Source organism: Aedes aegypti, chromosome 2 (genome assembly GCF_002204515.2).
Source record: "Aedes aegypti strain LVP_AGWG chromosome 2, AaegL5.0 Primary Assembly, whole genome shotgun sequence".
Lineage (NCBI taxonomy): Eukaryota > Metazoa > Arthropoda > Insecta > Diptera > Culicidae > Aedes > Aedes aegypti.
Window position 1 is genome coordinate 315,776,273 of NC_035108.1, and position 22,510 is coordinate 315,798,782.

Below are 22,510 nucleotides of genomic sequence, written 5' to 3' on the forward strand. Positions count from 1 at the left end.
TACCTGGTGATGGTGAAACTGCGCCCAAAACTATCCGTCATCAACAATGTACGGTACCGACGCCCGCCCCGGTACAATCTCGAGCGGCTGAAACAACCGGATGTCGCCAATGCGTACGCGCAGCATCTTGAGGCAGCGTTGCCGGATGAGGGCGAGCTCGATAGGGCCCCTCTTGAGGACTGCTGGAGGACAGTCAAAGCAGCCATTAACGACGCTGCCGAAAGCGTTGTCGGATATGTGGAACGGAGCTCAAGAAACGATTGGTTCGACGAGGAGTGCCAGGAGGTTTTAGAGGAGAAGAATGCAGCGCGGGCTGCAATGCTGCAGCATGGTACGCGGCAAAACGTGGAACGATACAGACAGAAGCGGAAACAGCAAACCCGCCTATTCCGGGACAAAAAGCGCCGCCTGGAAGAGGTGGAATGCCAAGAGATGGAGTTGCTGTACCGTTCTCAAGAAACGCGGAAGTTCTATCAGAAGCTCAACACATCCCGCAAAGGCTTCGTGCCGCGAGCTGAGATGTGCCGGGATAAGGATGGGAGCATCTTGACGGACGGACGCGAGGTGATCGAAAGGTGGAAGCAGCACTACGATGAACACCTGAATGGCGCAGAGAACACAGGCACAGAAGGTCAGGACAGCGAAGGCGATGGCTACGTCAGCACAGCGGACAGCGGAAATCAACCAGCTCCCACGATGGGGGAAGTTAAGGATGCCATTCAACAGCTCAAGAACAACAAAGCCGCTGGCAAGGATGGTATCGGAGCCGAACTCATCAAGATGGGCCCGGACAGGTTGGCCGCTTGTCTGCATCGGCTGATAGTCAGAATCTGGGAAACGGAACAGCTACCGGAGGAGTGGAAGCAAGGCGTTATATGCCCTATCTACAAAAAGGGCGACAAACTGGAGTGTGAAAATTATCGTGCAATCACCATCCTAAACGCCGCCTATAAAGTGCTATCCCAGATTCTCTACCGTCGTCTATCACCTATAGCAAACGAGTTCGTGGGAAGTTATCAAGCAGGTTTCATCGGCGGCCGCTCGACAACGGACCAGATCTTTTCCGTGCGGCAAATCCTCCAGAAATGCCGTGAGTACCAGGTCCCTACGCACCATTTGTTCATCGATTTCAAGGCGGCATACGATAGTATCGACCGCATAGAGCTATGGAAAATCATGGACGAGAACAGCTTTCCCGGGAAGCTCACAAGATTGATCAGAGCAACGATGAACGGTGTGCAAAACTGCGTGAAGATCTCTGGCGAACACTCCAGTTCGTTCGAGTCTCGGCGGGGACTACGACAGGGCGACGGACTTTCGTGCCTGTTGTTCAATATTGCGCTTGAAGGTGTCATGCGGAGAGCCGGACTTAACAGTCGAGGCACGATTTTTACGAGATCCGGACAATTTGTTTGCTTCGCGGACGACATGGATATTATTGGGAGAAAATTTGAAACGGTGGCAGATTTGTTCACCCGCCTGAAACGCGAAGCAACAAGAGTCGGGCTAATGGTGAATGCGTCGAAAACAAAGTACATGCTGGTTGGCGGAACTGAGCGCGACAGGGCCCGCCTAGGAAGCAGTGTTACGATAGACGGGGATACCTTCGAGGTGGTGGACGAGTTCGTCTACCTTGGATCCTTGCTGACGGCTGACAACAATGTTAGTCGGGAAATACGAAGGCGCATCATCAGCGGAAGTCGTGCCTACTATGGGCTCCAGAAGAAACTGCGGTCAAGAAAGATTCACCCCCGCACCAAATGCACGATGTACAAAACGCTCATAAGACCGGTAGTCCTCTATGGGCATGAGGCGTGGACTATGCTCGAGGAGGACTTGCAAGCTCTTGGGGTTTTCGAACGCCGAGTGCTAAGGACGATCTTCGGCGGCGTGCAGGAGAACGGCGTGTGGCGGCGAAGGATGAACCACGAGCTCGCTCAACTCTACGGCGAACCCAGTATCGTGAAGGTAGCTAAAGCTGGAAGGATACGCTGGGCAGGGCATGTTGCAAGAATGCCGGACAACAACCCTGTAAAGATGGTGTTCGCCACGAATCCGGTCGGAACAAGAAGGCGTGGGGCGCAGCGAGCTAGGTGGATTGACCAGGTACACCAGGACCTGGAGAGCGTGGGTCACAGTCGAGGATGGAGAGAAGCGGCCATGAACCGAGGGAATTGGCGAAATATTGTTGGCGAGGCTTTATCAAGATAATTGATGTAAAGCCAAATAAGTAAGTAAGGATATCGGATTTCGTTACATAAAGTCGTGTGGTTATTGTTTGCTGTGGTTATAAAAAGTAATATCAATTTACATTTGTTGATCATTTACGGTTCTTGTCTTTTTCAACAATACATCGTTTGGTTGAGTGTTTGTACTGTACGGAATAAACTGTGGCCCAATCACTTAATTATCGTCATATCTGTGTGAAAGGGTATCGTTGGAGGATAGCTTGTGAGTGCCAGTTGATAACTATTGTGTGCGGAGTATTTATTAATTTACAAACTTTGTTTTTGTTTTCGTGTCTCAGGTTTTTATCTCAAAAATGTTGAATGATCTGATTAATGATGCTGTTTACTGTGTTGAGTGTAGAAAGCAGAAATATGATTTGAGTCAACTAATTACATGTTTGTACTGCTATTCTGGTGCTCATTTCACGTGTCGAAAGATAATTGTCTCTGCTGTAAATGTATGCTGTAAAGTATGTACTTCTGTTCATTAAAATGTTCTGATCTTTACAAAAAAAAATAACAGATATGCAAAATAGTCGTAAACCAATGATCGATAGACTTAGTTCAGAGCTTCGAAAAAGTGTGGCCAACACAACTGAAAGAAGTAAAAGCCGAGGTTAATAGTTTTGTGAAAGCCATTGAGAACTCTCAGCACTTTATCTCTGTCAAATTTGATGTATTTATGAATGGTTTTCTTAAACTGAAGTCTAAAAATGATCACTTGAATTCTGAAGTTGATGATCTAAGACATGAGCTGTCATCTCGCCCAACATTTGACATTTAATTTAAATTATCACCTATATGGATTCGCATTATGCGTTTTACACAGTGTATTCTGTGCTCTTTCGCCTTTGGCGACTTTAAATAGATACCGAACTGTTTTTTCGTTGCTGGTCTTTTTCGTGCTGAGATTGCAAAAAGCTTAATCCTGCCTAGTTTGGGTAGTGGCTACGGTTAGGTTAGCTCAGATCAATCTTCAGCATAAAAGAACAGCAACGATCAATCTTTGCAGACTCATGCAAAATGGTGCAGTCCAAGTGGCGCTAGTTCAAGAACCCTACTTTCGTAGAGGGAACTTCTATCTAGGTAACCTTGTGGACCCAGTTTGTGCTACTTTCAGCAAACTTGAAATGGCAAACTTGCGCTCCATGCCTCGGGCATGCGTGCTCATCAATAAAGCAATAGTTGCTACACTCATTTCTGAGTTAACTACCAGAGATGTATGTGCTGTCACAATCGATGTTTCTGTTGGTGACCTCAACAGGAAATACGTCTATTGTTCGGTATATTTACCACATGACGAACCATCCCCAACGGATGACTTCAAACGAGTTGTTGAACACTGCGTAACAAAAGGCCTTCTGCTGATTGTAGGCAGTGATGCCAATGCTCATCACATCATCTGGGGCAGCTCAAATATCAATTTGAGAGGCTCCAGTCTGATGGAATACTTAAGTTGTACAGACCTTGGATTACTTAACATAGGCAATCGCCCAACATTCATGGTATCTAATAGAGAAAAAGTGTTAGACATAACGCTCAGCTCGAATAGAATCAGTCACGAGTTGACGAATTGGCATGTATCAGATGAGGAATCATTATCTGATCATCGCTACATCTTCTTTGAACATTCAAATGTAATTGCGCAGACTTTGCGTTTTAGGAATCCCCGGTCAACAAACTGGGAACTCTATATTGAATTGGTTGCAACCAAATTTCATGGATATTCTCCGTCCATTGAAAATCCAAGTGATCTGGATGATGCCGTTGATACTACAACATCCTACATTATGGAAGCTTTTGAAGAAGCTTGTCCTCTGCGGTCTGTAAAGACTACAAGAGGGACCCCATGGTGGAATTCCGATCTGACTAGACTCAAGAAACAATGTAGAAGGAGTTGGAACAGACGCCGTTCAGCTGGATGTACAAATGGTTCCAGTTTGAGTGAAGTCAGTCGGCTGAACAAAATCCTTGCAAAATCTAAGAATTTCCAAGTGAACTAAATTCGCTTACCTAATGGTGACTTTACTTCTTCCGATGAAGAAGTTTTAAAATGTTTATTAATACACACTTCCCCGGATGTGTGGACAGAGCATCTACGGATGAACCAAATGTCTTTTCATGTAGTTACTAGTCTCTGGCCTCGGCTCGCAGTATCGTAACTACTGAATCGATTCAATGGGCACTTAATAGTTTTGCTCCTTTCAAATCTCCAGGAGCGGATGGGATTTATCCTGTTCTGCTCCTAAAGGGATTTGAGTTTATCAAACATGTTTTGAAAAAGCTACTTGTAAGCAGTTTTGCTACCGGGTACATTCTCAGATCCTGGCGTGATATTACTGTAAAGTTTATCCCGAAAGGAGGACGTACGGCGTATGAAGAAGCGAAGAGTTTTAGACCAATCAGTCTGACTTCTTTTCTTCTGAAATGTCTGGAACGCATTATCGATCATCACATCCGTGATGTTTATTTGGCAAACATGCCTCTTCATGTGAATCAACATGCTTACCAATCTGGAAAGTCCACTGTGACTCTTTTACACAAAGTTGTATACGATATCGAGAAAGCATTCGCTCAGAAGCAATCCTGCTTGGGTGTTTTCATGGATATTGAGGGTGCCTTTTACAACGTGTCTTTCGATGCCATATTGGAAGCCGCACGAAATCATGGGCTACCTATAATGATTACCAATTGAATTCATCAAATGCTCAAAACCCGACATCTCTTCTCGACATTGCGTCAAGCAGCGATTCGAAAATTGAGTGTTTGTGGATGCCCCCAAGGGGGAGTCTTGTCATTACTTTTGTGGAATCTCGTAGCAGATACGCTATTGAGGCAACTCAATAATTGCGGTTTTCCAACTTATGGATTTGCCGACGACTATCTAGCTCTGATAGCTGGTATGTGCATAAGCACCCTATTCGACCTGATGCAAAGTGCTCTTCAGGTAGTCGAGAGTTGGTGTCGCCAATATGGCCTTTCGGTTAACCCGAATAAAACATCTATTGTTCTTTTTACGGAAAGACAAAACCGCGATGGAATTCGACCTTTACGTCTTTTTGGCACTGAGATTAATGTGACTGATCAAGTAAAGTATGTCGGAGTCATTCTGGATTCCAAACTTTCATGGACACCTCACATTGCAAAAATTCAATATAATCCAAATTAAAATTTCGCAATAGCACTGAAAAAACCTACAAAAACGCTCAAAAAGTTGGCCAAACTGTTCTAAACAAGTAACAATTTTTACCGTTGTTAAAATTAGAAATATTTACAACTGGCTTAACTTAATCCACTCCTTAAGGTGAATATGAATGATAAAATAAGTTAAATTAAAGCCAAACTTCAAATTTTCAAGAGCACAAATCTGGAGAACCGAACACCCGTTTGAGCTGAAGATTTAATCGATTGGTCACCACCAGCTAGAGACCAGTCGATTAGGTTTTCAGCTTACACGGATGTTTAATTTTCCAGATTCGTGATCTTAAAAAAATGATGCTTGGCTTCGATTTAATTTTTTTTTTGTAGTTTACTGGTTTAAATTTCATTGATTGTTGTTTTCCATGTTAAACCGATTGAAAAGTAAACCAAATAAATCAATAATTCACAATGTTGTTATTTAAAAAAGGATCTGGGAATAAATGTAGCACAATAATAGTTAGCAGATAAGTCATGTGAATACTTTTATAGTCAATTAGAGCTACTATTACCGGTTCTTTCAAATTTTGAATGAATTAGTTACTCCGATACACTCAAGTCAATAACATAATGATCATACGCCGATGTCATCCACGGGGTCGCTGAGCTTCTCCTGATTGATGTAACTTTTTTTTCCGGGATTCGCACTAAATGACCAGCTCATTGAAGTTTGCCTATTTTATTCGCTCAATAGTTTTCGCTCCTGTTCTCAAATAAATGTGCTAAGGGAGCCAAGAATAAGCGTTTTATACATGGCAAATTAACAGTGATGTTTCTTTTAGGCATGCTTGCATTCATTGTTGCTCTCTTTGCATTATTATTGAAAACTGATTTGGTTTTCGAAACAATTTTCAGTGATGTACAATAAAGGATCGCGAGGTGTTTTGGCGAAGTTGTTAATAAAATAATGGATCTATGAAGTCCGATAAGCTTATATCAAGCAACAGGGTAGAAATGTCGTTTTACGTAATCCGTAAAAGGAGATATTCGCAGCCAGAACACGTGTTTTTACTACAAGGGAAACATTATTATCATACGTCACAAGTGTTATATGGCTCTTCAACAAATTCATCCACATCTCAATCAAGCACTACTTCGGCACCAACGCATCTGAACCTGCTTCTTTCTCTACATGCAACCATATACGTTTGGGTAGAGAAAATAGTATTACAAGCTTATCCTAGTTGTTGAAATAGTGTAACCCTTCTTTACTGAACTGCGATCGATTCCAATAAAATCCTGGTCTGCAAAATCAAGGAGTATATGCGACAAAACGCAATATTGAACAGTAAATTCAGAAACTCGTCTATTCTTATTACTCGGAATTTTAAGAAAAAAATAAGCTCCTCGTCTATAATTCTTACACCTGATTGTATTTGTCAGCATGTTCAGCTTTGAGTATTTGATATTACCTGCAACAGCCATTTTTTTTATTACTGAGTCGAATGCGACTTAGAAGTCAATAAATAGATTGACGATGAATCCCGAAAAAAATAAAACGAAGTGAAGGGTTTCAGGTATATAGAGTGAATGTCCTAGTGAAGTTGATACTTAAATAGTACTTATTGGGAATTTGTTTGAAGTTGTTAATCGTTGAACACTAGCTACATATGGTCGGTGTTCAGCCAAATCTGACTAGATGACATTTTGGCCTTGCAAAGATAAGTCAAGGACTTCATCAATTACAATATTTACAATTCTATTTTGAAACAGATGTTTCTTCAAATAAATAAGTTTCCTTCTTACAGCAAATAATGCACATATTTCATTATACTTATACCGAATGTTTGGGGTACGTTTTCCTGAAACCATTAAAAAACACTTGGTCCAGTCTATCTGAACACCCACCATATGACACTCATGTTTCTCATGTAGTAATAATCCTGTTGTGGCTGAGAATGTTGAACAAAACATTTTTTATGTTAAGTGCTGAGGGCAATAATCGGTGGCAAACTTGACGTAAACATCAAGAGAAGTACCATATGTACAAAAAGCTATTTTTATTAGGCAAAATAAATACGGCAGACTTTGGTGGGCTGGTCATTTTGTATGAAAGTCATAAAATAAGCTGTTAGGGTAGAAACTCCGGTTTTGGCCATACGCCAGTTGTAGCCATAGGAGTTTATACACCGTTTTACATAGCCAATCAGCATGAAACCTTTTGTGTTCAGTAGATCACATTCACATGATAGAGCTACATTCATTTACTCGTCCAAATTGCCTCAAAACATAAGAAAAACAACTCGGTTTCCTTATAATTTTAACTCCCATACACCTTATTTGGCCAGGGCACTCCTAATTTGGCTACTCTCATGAGAAATCAATGCGATTGACCAATTCAGGAACCGAAGATAAATCTCTGGCCGAAACTGGTTCCGTTGGCCTATATTGACCAATGGGATTTTCAAAGCGAAAAAATGGTCGTAGCTCTGTTTTGATATTTTACACACATAATATGGATTGAAAGCTTGCATTTGACATATTTGTAGTATAAATACGGCTTCCCATTTATTTTTTATTGACATTTTCGCTTAGGCTGGCCAAAACCGGTGTTTTTACCCTAATTGATAATATTCTGCATTGAATGCTTCACGTTTATCGAACGAGACATCAATCAAATATTGACATTTATTTCTTAGATTTCATTCTATTTAACTAAGCTTACTGGTTTAAGCCATGTAAAAATATACTTAAGCCACTCTGGTAAGTTAAGCCAGTTGTAAATATTTCTAATTGTAACAACGGTAACAATTGTATACTAGTTGCGAACAGTTTGGCCAACTTTTTGAGCGTTTTTGTAGGGTTTTTCAGTGCTGTTGCAACATTTTTATATAGATTATATTGAATTTTTAAGTAAAAAAACTTCAAATCAAGATTTCTTGAGATTCCTCCTAAGGATTTTTTTTAAAAATTGGCCTAGAGGTGCAGAATGACCTCAGGAATCGAGCCCTGTGCTCAAATTTGATGGACAATTTTTTTACATAATAACGGTCTGTCGGGGCACCGTGATTGATTTCAGAGTCAAAAAAGCTTGCATGGCCTTCGGTCAATGCCGGCGAACCTTTGGTAAAACTTGGGGCCTCAAACCCAAATATATCAAATGGATTTACACAACAGTTGTTCGACCAATATTGGCATATGGATGTCTTGTGTGGTGGCAATAGGGCGAAGTGAGAACAATCCAATCAAAATTGGGCCATCTCCAAAGGATGTGCTTGATGGCGATGTCTGATGCGTTCTCTACAACTCCCACAGCAGCGCTTGAGGCCATTTTCGACGTTGCGCCACTACATATATATCTTAAACAAGAAGCACTTTCTTGCTCTTACCGTTTATGGGTACTGGATCTACAGGAGAAAAATCCAGTGAATCGTAGATCTACACACACTTCGTTGTTTCCACTTTTGGTGAATTGGGACAAAATTGTTCTTGCTTCAAGTGATCTGACAATTGCTTGTCATTTTCCTTACAGAACATTTACTACACAATTCCCTTCACGGGAAGAGTGGGCGTCTGGCTATTTGGAAAGAAGTATATCAAACAATATAGTATGTTACACTGATGGCTCGCTTCTTGAAGGTAGAGCCGGTGCAGGACTATATTCTCGTGAGCTAAGGCTGAATCAGTTTTACTCATTTGGCAGAAACTGCACCGTTTTTCTTGCGGAAATATTTGCTCTTATGTGTGGAGTGCAATCAGCACTTCAACAGCGCGTAATGGGTAAAGTCATATACTTCTGTTCAGATAGTCAGGCTGCTATAAAAGCTCTCGTTTCGGCCAACTCAAGGTCGAAGCTTGTTATCGCATGTCGAACTCAAATTGAGGAACTGAATTCAGTCAACTCTGTAAACCTTGTATGGGTACCTGGCCATTCTTCCATCGCTGGAAATGAATTGTCTGATGAGCTAGCTCGCGATGGAGCATCGCATGACTTCATTGGCCCTGAGCCGGCTATTCCAATTTCGAAGTGCTGGATGAAGCTTCAGATAAATTCTTGGGCGGCAACTCAGCACAAGCAATATTGGAATAGTTTGGAGTCATGTCGTCAAACAAAATTATACCTTACTGAGCCATCTCCAAGGGTGGCGAAGTATTTAATAAATCTGATAGGGTTGATAATCGCTTCATGGGATATTTGAAATGTAACAGGGACATGATCAGAATCAAAATCAGCATGAGTAATTAATTGGCTTCAAAGATGACTAGAGTCGGTTAAGACCAAATCAATCGTAGATGGATTTCTAGAAGAGGAAAAACATGTAGGGCTATCAGGGTATTGAATTGAGAAATATCCTGAAGAGCACTCATCAAATAATATTCTGCCATTGGAATTACTTTGAGAATTATTCCATGACCGATGTTTGGCATTAAAGTCACCAATTACAAACAATTTTGACTTATTGCGAGTCAATTTTCGCATGTCTGTTTGGAGCAAATTAACTTGCTGTCTAGAGCATTGAAAAGGTAAATAGGCAGCAATGAAAATATATTTACTAAGCTGTGTTTCAACAGAAACACCTGAAGTTTCATAAACTTTAGTTTCAAATGACGAAAACAATTGATGTTTTATACTCCTATGAATCATGATTGCAACTCCCCCACATGCCCCATCAAGTCGACCATAACGATAAACAAAAAAGTTAGGATCTTTTTTAAGTTTGGATCCAGGTTTTAAATATGTTTCAATAAAAACTGCTATATGCACGTTATTAGCTGTAAGAAAATTAAACAGCTCGTCCTCTTTACCATTCAAGAAACGAGCATTCCAATTTAAATATTTGAATTATTATTTTTATCCATTAGAAAAACGTAATCCAATAACAATTCGATTAGGAAATTTTACACCAACTTGAACTGCTTTAGTCATAGTGGTGGCTTTGAACATTGCATCAACCATAAGATTCAACTGTTCGATTAGAAAATTAAAATCAGGGGCAGACATATCACTTGAAGTGGGTACATTTGATGATTTTTCGTTAGAATTTTCGGTAGACGAAGAGGCGGAGTAGATGTTACCTGTGGCGGCAGGATTTTTTTATTTGATTTGAAACAAGCAGAATGGGTACTCATAGTACGAATAGGGGAGGAGTTCAAATTACCTGCTACGATATCGGCAAACGATTTACCGTGGGTAGATACATTCGAAATTAAAAGATTCGAACGGCTACCCGACGGATCAAAATTAGTTTGTGAATGAGCATGATTATGATCTACCTGATGGGTATGAATTCTAATCAAGCGATCGTTAACTGAAAAATGAGCATTGTTCTATACTTTACCAGGGAAATTCCGGAAACGACCGTTATCGTAACGGGTATTATCTTTCATCTGCCTGACACGAGCCTCAATGACTCTTTTGCGTGAAGGACAATCCCAAAAAAATGACTTATGTTTGCCCCCGCAATTCGAGCATATAAACTTGGTGCTATCTTTCTTCGCTGGACAGACGCCCTTATCGTGAAAAGAACCTCTGCAAATCATGCATTTAGCATCCATGCGGCAATTTTTTGTACCATGACCCCACTTTTGGCACCGACGGCACTGAGTGGGGTTCTGGTAATTTCCTCCAAAAGCAATAATATTCTTGAGAAAGCCCTTTTCAAACAATGCCAGATTGGGTTCTCTTTTTCATAATGATTACTTGGACTGGAGAAAATCCAAGCAAATCATTTATTCCATTTTTGATCTCTTCAGGTGACTTATAGTCACTTGAGAGACCTTTCCAAACGACTTTGAACAAACGTTCAGTTTTGTCGTCATAAGTAAAAAAATCGTTCTTCTTCTCTTCAAGATGTTTGAGAAGAAGTTCGTGATCTTTAAGAGATTCGGGCAAAACGCGGCAGTCACCTTTCTTTGTGATTTTGAAGGAGACCTTGCTTCCTCTAATGGAGTTCAAGATCTCCTGCCTAAATCCCCCAAATCCGGAACAACTGACCACGATTGGCGGCATTCTTTGCATCTTCACTTGAATCAAAGCGCGTGGGCTAGAGGCTGCTTCGATTTGGTGTTCGGAAAATTTGTCTAGAGCATCGAACTGATTGCTCATTTTGATGCAATTATCAACATTATCCATTTCACTCTTGGAAGAAAGTTCACATTCCGGAGAAACGTCCTTTCTTCCATTCTTGCCATGTTTTAAATCAGTTTTCAATCCCACTTTTTAGAAGGAAGTTGTGAATTCGGAGATTCACCCATCCTTTTGTTTGTAGTTGCAACCATGTTTAGTGAATAAACGAAAGAAGACGAGACCTCCTGAGAGGTTTTTTTTTTTTCCCAAGACGGTGCCCAAGAAAGATTACCACCGCAAGCTTTCGCCAACGGATCCAATGAAAAATCGAAGACACGGGTCCAAACAAAGAGCGTAAAGGTAACAATAGTAGAAAAATTAGTACTGAGAAGTACTGTTTTAGTAGCACTGAAATGAAAGCAGAATTGCAGTCTCGTGGTCAGAGCGTTGACAGGCCACTGCCGACTCAACTATCACATGGCAAATATTCAGCGTGCTGACTCATTTATGTGTGATAGTTGTGACTCCGATTATGGAACTTCGTATCACCTGATATGTAACTGTCCAGTTTTTTTCGCAAATGCGATTCCAATTACTTGGTTAACACTTATTAAGTGAAACTGAATTCAGAAGCCTGAATCTTCAGGACATTCTGTTATTCTTAACCCGCTGTGGTAATGAGCTCTTTACGCTTATGCGTTTTGCAGTAAAGTTCAGTTATTCCTATCAAATATTGAAGAAAGTCATGGTATAGTATTCTTTTGATCTGAATCAAATTATTGTTATTTGTAAAAAGTATAATTTTTCATTACGATTCATTTCTTTATTCTCGCAAGTTAAATTTAGGTGTAAAATAATTTGAACGCTCATTGACGCCAAAAAGAATGCTGTCAAATTTAACAGTTATATCCAAATTTAGAATTAGATCACTTTTTATGATTTATAAAATCCAGTAAACTTAGAAACTATGCGTTCAACGTAATATGGAATTTGTTGACTTTGATCACTAAAATTTTCCCAATTTGTGAAAATGCTTTTCACTAAGAAATTTGAGAACAAATTCAATCTCTCATAAAACTAATCCGTTAACGATAAGTGACGAACTCTTCAGAACTTCTTCAAATAGTGGTCGTGGAGCAGATTTTTGTAGGAGTATCTAAAATGCTAGAATCTCGTCATTTTTTTACATTTCAATAAAAAGCCTCAAATGATTTTGTTTCCAACGACAATAACTCTGATATGAAGTGTCATACTAATACTCTTTAACTTTGCATTCGTTTTGCTTAAGTGATCTACTTCTTTGTGATTTCGTCAAGCTTGTTGTGGTTCCCGCACTATCAAAGATACCCCGTTATACGGTCCTCTGTTTTTTTCAATGCTTCATGAAAATGAATATTTTATTTTAATACTTTATTTATCTGTAATATGTGTTTGAGCTTACGATAGCATTTTGAACCATCTTGCCCTACTGTACCTACGGTGCCTAACAGCATCTCAGCCAATGTGCGGTGGGTAGCGGTGGTGTGGTAGATACAAAGCGTGCGAGCCGGCTTTCGTCGGTCGTCCCACTGACTGATATGCTGCACCACATTGCATCGGTGCGGCGCATATTAGGAGCTCTGAATAGCTGATGTGAGAAATGCAATGTATGAACGATGACTGCAAGCGCCGCTTTTGATGACGATGACAACGAACGGGACGAGGTGGCTTACCCATATGGGCCTGTCCCAGCTTTACGATGGGCAAGCACTGACAATGATGACATGATTGGGATTGGGTGCTAGGCGGCTTTATGAATGTAAGCGGTAATAGTGCCCTTTGGTAGACGATTTTTGGGAGGACGATATTGAGTTCAGCAGTGATGCAAGAAGAGAGATCAATAGGCGTAGAAAAGCAAAATTCGTTGTGAATTGGTCCGATTGATTAAATATTTAATTAACATTTATTGGCTTTTCAATATTATTCTATGGAACTATTTTGAATAATGAAATCAGAGTTGACAACAAATCAAATTGAATATGGTTGCACCACTCGCTTTTATTGAATTCTTGACATCCGCCACTCGCTGGATACCTAAAAGTTCAAAGCCATATTTAAGATAACAATTTTTCGGTAAAACTTATTTTTGATAAAATGAATTTCAACATACGATAAGCAACATGATAAAGAATGTGTAAACATAATTTGCTGAAAATTTTGAAATAATCTTTATTAAATTCATGCCTTTTTTAATCGTTGAAGGTGTGCAAAAATGACACAATATTGTTATCAAGAATATGCACAGCACTCAGAAGCATAAAATTGTATGTAAGATCGACCTATCTCTCTTGGGACAATTAAATATGTTTTCAACTAGTTTTTATGCAGTTCTCATAAGACCTGCAGTGGTCAATCAAGTCCATATCAACTTATCCTTTCACTTTGACACTGAACTCATAGTTATCCAACTAAATAAAATTTCAAATTAGTTCAACCGAAAGAAGGAATAAAATCAAACTCTAATTAACTAATTAACCAATGAAACAAACACTCCAATTCAACTGCCTATCGAGCTATTTCATCTATTCACCCAAAAACGAGTCCCCAAGCGCCGCAACAAACTTATTCTCCAAACGGCTCGATCAAACATGCGCAATCGTTTGATCGCTGACAAATTGAAAATATGATTTATCACAGCGAGCATGAAAAAAATCCCGTACGTGCTCGATCAACGCCACGGTGCAAGGCCCGCTGGCTGTATCGATCGGTTTTACTAAAAGGTAAGGAGGCAAATAAAAAAACAAAACGGACTCACAGAAGTGTCGCTGGTTGACGGTCATCTTGATCCAATGCGGTAGCCAACGCCAACGGTGACCACAAGAATTGCGGACGCAACTGCAACAATTTAATTTAACCTGAAAAATGCTCTACTTCGGTGTGCCTTTTAGCACCTACCTAAATGCATTTTGTTTGCATGGCCATACCACTACGGGTCATCGATAGGAATTTTCCTGGAATTTATATTCCACTGTTGTTATACGCATAAGGACTGTTCATTAAAGAAAGTGGATTCCTGATTGTTAACATTTTGGTGTGAAAATTCCAAGGAAAAAATTCAAATTTTGTTTCAGTGTGTACTCAAGTGTTTATTTTGACAGCAGAAGAAAGTTGACATCAAACAGTTGTAAATTCCAAGCGATAGGTCGGTTTAACATGGCGCCACGCAGATTTATCCTGCACAAATGGTGTTCAGAAAAGCTGTCGTTCCGAGATTTGGCTTAAATCGCGAAGTGTCCAAATTCCAATTTTTCAACACTGTATCAAAAACAGATGCTTATGATAACGTGCAATACATCCGAACAGAAAAATTTGGGAAAAAAGTTTTTTTATGGCGAGCAAATTGCTCCTGCGGTATGAAAGGCACTACTTTTTTCACAACGGGTTCAATCAACGGCGAAAATTCCAGAACTGAATGCATTTAAAAACGTCTTCTGCCCATCTACCGAAAGTATAACAAGCCTCCATTGTTTTGGCCAGGCCTGGCATCGACTCACTATGCTTCAGCTACTTTGGAGATGATCAAGAAGGAAAAAGTCGAATTTGTTGAAACATGGCAGATTCTACCGAATTGCCCATAACTACGCCCCATTTGGAAATATTGGGCAATAATCAAACAACATCTTAAAAAGGATGGAAGATAAGCAAGTTCCATGGATTTTCTCAAGAAAATGTGGTAAGCAACACAAAGAAAAGTTACGAAGAAAGTTGTGCAGAATCCGATGGGAGGCATCAAGAGAAAAGTCAGAGCATTATCCAGGAATGCTCAATAAATGTTCAAAATTATGTGAATTTGGTCGAGATTACTTTGATTTCCATGTATTTCAAGAGAACTCATGAATTTGTTCGAAAATAAACAAATTGCTTTTAAAAAACACGTGTCCACTTTCTTAAATGAACAGTCCTTAATTGTCCGAAGCTACACAGAAACAAATATTTAAATTTCAATGTAGTGTAAACTGAACTCTACTGTAAAAAATAAATCAAATTCGTGTATTGTTACAGCATCGTGTAAACTTAAATGAATATGACCTTAATTTTCAATTAAAAATGCATGAATATTACACAATCATGTAAATTTCAATTTAATTAGATTGAAAAATACAGAATCGGTCGTTTAAATTAAGGTTTATTTTGATGCTCTAAATATGTGCATGAAAATAAACTTAAATTTACAACATTTTTTTAGCTGTGTACGTATTGTCGATTTTGACATTTTGCTCCCCATTGATATTTTTGCACGTTTAGAGCTATTTTATAAGTCGAGTCGATCAAAATTACTGAACTGGAGTCTCTGTCGACCGGAAAAATACACACGCAAAATACAACGCTCTCAAAAAAACAATTTTCAAAGCCGTTCTCTCATACAAAATGGTCAACTTCAGAGAGCTATATCTCCGCCGTTTCTCAACCGATTCTTTTCTTTTTTTTCTGTGACATTTTGTATGGAAAAACGGCTTTGGTGCATTTTATATGTCCGATACTGTATGTTGGACCCTAGGCCTGATGATTCCTTCGGTAGTGAACATTTCCAGGGCCCAACATGAGTTGAAAAGAGATGCCAAACGGACTGGTAGATATCCATCCATCATTGCCGTGTTCAGTAATTTCGACTATCTTCCTTATTATAATCCACACACAGTTTGGTTAATCCATATATTATCCACAGTTTTACAATAACAGTCAATCCACTTTATTATACAATATAACTACACATTTATTTACAATATTAAATAATAATTACAAATAGTTACAACACGTAAAACACATAGTCGTGCTAGTCCATCTGGACTCCGTCGGGCCTTTCTACGCACTGAGAAGTGTTCGCATGCTAAGAATGTTGCAGCCTAAAATCCCTTGCCTCGGCTACCTTCGGGATGGAGAAATTTACTACCCCTTTTTGGGGGATCTTGGGGTGATATGGGATCGGATGAATTTTTATAATATTTGTACGTTTTTGCCTGCCTTACTCCCAAACACTGTATATAACGACGGTTCAAATTTCATGGTTTTTCATTCCGATTTACAAAAGCACCAAGAGGGCCAACATTTAGAATTGGCCGGATTTGGTCGGAGTATCCCGGAACCGGTTCCGATAGGGTGTGATTTGGATATTTTCAGATCATCATACAGGGTAGGTGTACCAGTTTTGGACATCATGGTTCCCTATTTCGCCATAGGTGATATATGAACCTATAAACCAATAAACTTCCTTGAACAACCTTGTCTTGCTAAACTGTCGGCCGTTTCGTTTCCATCAATTCCACAATGGCTGGGCACCCAGTATAAAACTACTTCGTCTTACTGGCCAATTGTTTCAGAGAAAGGATGCAGAGTAGTGTTTGATCCTTCGACCTTGACGCTTGCTCCTGCGGGGGCGAGCAATGAGGGCAGAATCAAACATGTCGCGCGTCATTCGCTCAGAGAAATGAAAAAGCGCCGCGGATCGTTAGTAGTGTTTGATCTATTGATCGCGTCGCTTGCTCTTGGGTGGGCGAGTGACAAACACTTGTTCGGCGTACAATGCGATTATCGAATTATTTCGCGAATCCGGTTAGGCGTGATTATATCATGGATCGCATCGCCAAACATTGGTGACTCCCAGATCTTTACCTTATCCCACTAACCCAATATCCTTTCCATGACAACCGTGGAGAGGCAGAGGTGATCTCGGACTCTAGTAACAACGGTAGTCACACTAAAATTCCTTCCCTTCCCCGATGACCGTAAGGAGCTCTCGATTTGTGCACATTGAAGAATGGTAAGCTAATCCCAAGCCCCATTCATTAATTCCCTGTGCAACTTCGATTGTTCTGGTCAATCACGGAGTAGCAACTACGAATTGTACGGTCATCTATGCTTATGCTTATGCTTATGCTTTATGCTAATTGTTTCAGAGAAAGGATGCATTCCCACACTAGCTTCGACTGACAAGTGAATGCCTTCAGCGCATTTAGAGCTACTTGGCTATCCAATAAAATACAGATTTTAGCAAATCTATATTTCCTTTCCTTTTCGTCCTAGAGTTTATCTTGAAATTCCATTTGGGATTCTCATATGAATTCCTGCAGAAATTTTATCGGAAAGTATTCTTAGAATTACTTCAGGGATTATTTTAGGAAAAACTACAAAAACAATCCCGTAAATGTTCTACATCAATTTCTTTTGGAAAATCTCTTCATGGAATCCTCCCGAGATTTCCAGGGGTTTCTCCAAGAATTATTCCAGGGATTTCTGCAGAAAAATCCATACAGAGATTTTTCAGGGATTTCTCTTCAAATTTCATCAGTCAAATCTGTACAGTGGATTCTCTTCCATATTTTTTCCAGAAGCTCTTCAGAGATTCCTACAGAAGTTTCTCCAGAGACTCATCCAGGGATATCTCTATTAAAATCTCTACAGTGATTCATGAAAAGATTTCTCCAGCTTTTTCTTCAGCAATTTCACAAAGGATTGCTTTGGAAAAATCTCAATAAATTTTCTTCTATAAATTGTTCAAGGGACGAGCTGGAAGACAATCGACTGTATATTTTAATAAAATATGCTTTTCGTCTACGAAGTGTTAATTATAAAAAAAGCCGTTGAAAAAATAAAGACTGTGTAACCAAAAATCATAGTTGGTGTTCCAAGGATGTTCACAGGAATTCCGGAGATTTACACAGGATTTTTTTTTAGGGTTTCTTCAGGGATTGCTCCAGGAATCCACGTTCCAGGTTTTTTCAAAAACCTTCTAGAGTTCCTAGAGGAATCTCTAAGATCATCGCAGATAAAATTCTGGATGAATTCTAATTAATTTTGATGAAATCCCTGGGAGAACTCATGGGCAAATCTCTGAAGAAATTTTAAGGACTTTTTTTTCGGAGGAGTTTTTGGAGGCCCAGAACGAAACTCTAGAGAAATTTCAGTGGGAAATCAATGGAAGATTACCTGAAAAAATCCTTATAACAATTCAGGTAACAATTTTCCTGGATGCATGCCTGAGAGAATTCCTAAAGAAAACTCTTGAGGAGCCCCTAGGAATTTATGAAGCTATTTCTTATAGAATTCCTAAATAAACTACTCCTGGAGTTTTCTGGCACAATCCTAAGGGAAAACTCAGGAATAATTCCTATAAGAATCTCTAGAAGACTATCAGAGGAAACCCTGAAGAAATATCTGGAGGTATCCTTGAAAAAATCGTCGTACTGTAACTTGAAAAAAGCCTTAAAGACACCTCTGCATAAATCCCTGTAGATATAATACTGGAAGAATCCTTAGAGGAGTCCCCGAGAACAAATAAGATTATAACAGAATGAAACAACAAAACAAAATTATTGCAAATTTTGTAAATGTTATTAAGCTGATAAGTAGGCTCTGTTCCAATAGGGACGTAACGTCAGGTGTTTGGCATGGTGTCCATTTACATCTGGATCGTGGATTTTGTTTTATATCTTTCATATAAAGCTAAAAGAACGAAAATGGGTTCAAAAATAGATTTTTGAGAGCGTTTCAAAGTCATTTTTTATCCTCAATGCATGTGTCACCTGTTTTTCTGTTTCTTTGTGGTGCAGCTCGTAGAATTTGCTGAAAGCTTCTTTTAGCACGAATATGTTCGTTTTCAGAAGTTAGGAAAAGTCAGAAACTTTCAAATTCCTATCTTTTTTCTTTACAAAGTTACAGGTCATTTACCGTGTCGGCCAAAAATGACCTCAATGCACGCACAGGTTGTGCTACTTTTCTCCGAATGTCGGTTCCCCGAATGTCGTTTTCCCGATCGCCAGTTCCCCGAATACCAGATCTCCGACTGCCCCTTTTCCCCGAATAGCCCAGTTCCCCGAAAAATGTTTGGCACTCATAATTGTCATAACTAATTGTATTTCAAGATTGTTAAAGAACCGGTCATCGGAAATGCACCCTTCTTTATTTGATTGGCGGTTCCTTCAAATTTTACCGTGATCGTTCTTTCTAGTTCAGCACCCTGTCACTAAAGACTATTCTTGCACTTTTTTAAATTGCAACATTTTTCGGGAAACCGGGTCATTCGGGGAAATGGCTTTCGGAGAAACGGGTCATCCGGGGAACAAGCATTCGGGAAAATGACATTTCGAGAAACGAAATTCGGGGAAAAGTAGCACAATCCAATGCACAAGGAAGGTTAGACAGATACTTTGTGGTATTATATAATGAATCTCTGTAGAACTAATTTCAGCTATTTCAGAAAATAAATCCTAGAATAATGCATTGGAAAATTGCATCAGGAAACCATAGTAGATTTTATTTAATATAAATGCTTCTAAAAACAAAAGCAAAATCTGCAAAAATAAGAAACATTCGTCAAATATTCTAGGAGAAATAGGGTAAATGTTCCAATACTAAGTACGGTTCAACTTCATTTAATCCCTCAAAATTCAAGTAGCGCAATTAATGTACATATTATTCTAGTAATGGGTCGTAACGACTATTCACCTCATGAGAAATTTGAATTCATCGAAGTAGCCATCGGGATATCAGAGAAAAATAATACCTCCACTCACGGTGTACTAAATTAAGAAGGTGATATATTCCGAAAACTGACAGCTACTTGACGACGTCATTCCTATCCACCTCGAACAAATTTTCGAAAAAATTGATCTAGTGGTCCGGATGGTATATGGTATGATAGGAGTGACGTCACATGTTTACAACCAAACTTGATGTTTACATCAGTGAAGAGCCTGCCTTGTTATTTTTTTATGCCGTGCCTCCACTATTGGTACACTGTTCCTTTATTTGAGGCAAAATTTTAATTTGTGTATCCGTTGTTTTTTTTTATGTGTATCCGTTGTTTTTTTTTATGGGATCTTCCATTATAGGAACACTTTACCGCAACTATTGGTACAAGTGAGAAAAGTTTAAGCAATTTTAAAGGTATTTCAATTTTGAAGCAATTTAAACGATGTTTTCATTTATTTCGTGTATCAATAAGCCAATACGTCGACTGGCGGTGTCGGATCTGCAGATAATTCAGTTAAATCAGTGTAAATGGCACTACCGCAACTATAGGAACACCCACAACTAATGGATCACTTACCCTATCTGGAAAAATCCTTGGAGGAACCTTTTGAGAAACTTGACAAGAAATCTCTGAAAAACTTTCGACAAAATTATTGGAGGGATCTCTAGTGAAGCTAATGAAGTAATCTCCTGAGATATTTTTTTTTCTTGCAGAACCATGGATTTTTGTTTTGATCATGACTCACAGAAAACCTTGAAACAATTGTAGGAGAGAATTATCGTGTAAATCTTTTGTAAGTCTGACGAATTTTTTTATAGAAGTCCAGATGATCAAACGAAAATTTAATTTAAAAAAATCAGTCGACAACAATCGCAGAAAAAATGTTTAGAAACAGTTCCTGGATAGAAGAAAGGCAGGATCAATTGAAAACCTTCTGGATGAATATTGGAATAATTTCTTTGAGGAACCACCGAAAAAAATCTTGGAGGAATCTGTGAATAAACTTCTTAAAAATCTAGGGGACAATATTTCTCTCGGAATTGGGAAATATTTCTCTTGAAATGCATGGAATCTTTTTTCGTGAGAAGCCTAGGAAGTGTTCATAATGTTTTACTGAAGGAATCTCTGAATAAAAAACTTGAAGGAATTCCTAGTGGAATTTCAACGAGAATTCCTGGAAAAAATATTTAAAGAATACCTGGCACAACACAAAGAAATATTCCTCAAAAAATGCAACCCATGAAGAAATATTTATAGAATTTTATGAAAGACATTTCCAGGAAACCCTGGAGATTTAAGTTTGGAGAAATTCTTTGACAAATGTTTTTACATTCCATGTTTTTTTTTAAAGTTAAGTACCGTATTGATTTATATTACGGACTGCTTCTCAAACTCCGGACACTGCACGTTGTATGGAAAACATTTGACTCTAAATGTTTCAATTTTTGTCATTTAAAAGTTCTCACTTCCGAGTCTTGTTTTATTAAGGATTTCTCATGGATATCTATGAAAACTTATAATGTTCAGCTGCCTCAAACGTTTTTAGTGGTATGTCAATTTCGATTGATGATTTGACTTTCATATTTATGATTTTCTTGAGTTGTGCGGAATTCGAATCAAAGTGTTCGGAATATGAGGAAAAAGTAAGGAAACAAAAACTTAAAAGTTCCCCATGCAAAGTGTAGTGTCCGAATTTGAAGCCGTCCGTAATATGAATAAAGACGGTACCAAACCAATTTTTCGATCTGAACTATTCAACAGTAAGAAGTAAAGAAGATTCGACGTTTGGGTCTATTCGCGAATACATAGTTTTTCGATGAAAATAAATTACTGATTTCAGATTTAGATCTGCTGATCTACGAAAGAATTGACTTATTTTTAAAGTTGAAATTTTGCAAGCGTAAAATGTACAATAAGCACGGTTTTGAATTTCGCTGAAGCGAGCCGAATTCCAACCCTTTGTCTTCGATCACAGAAAAGAATTTCCCGGTATTTCAGCCAGCAACGCGACCGAGTTGTAACCACGCACATGTCCGATCGCAAAATGTCTCACAAAAGTGCAGTCTAGAGCGCTACCTATGCGTCATCGTCCTGGGGCTGACCCGAGTGACCACCCCGAAAATCGTTTTCTGATCGCGCGGTTCGCGCACGGAGGTCGTTTGGAGAACGACACTCTTTATCGGTGCGTCTCGATCTGGGTCCTCGTCGCTTTCTGTGCGGTTCGGTGCGGCGCTCTCGCGGCGAGAGAAAAAGATGCTGTTTAGGACAAAAAAAAAACGCGTTGAACTTGCAACTCGTCGAGCGCAACAACGCAAAGTGGGAGAACACTCCGTCCGCGTCGAGATCGCACCGACCAAGATTGCTACGGTCGCACTATGGGGCAGGAAACTGCTTTAGCTGGCCATAAATTTATAGCAGGATGATTCCTAGAGGTGCATTGGACCCACATTTTGATAATATTGATTATTTAAACTCTTCATTAGTATCATTCCGAACATTACAATAATTTCATATATTTAGGTGTGCTGTGTTAGACAACACTATCATCCTTATTTGGTAAAACTAGAT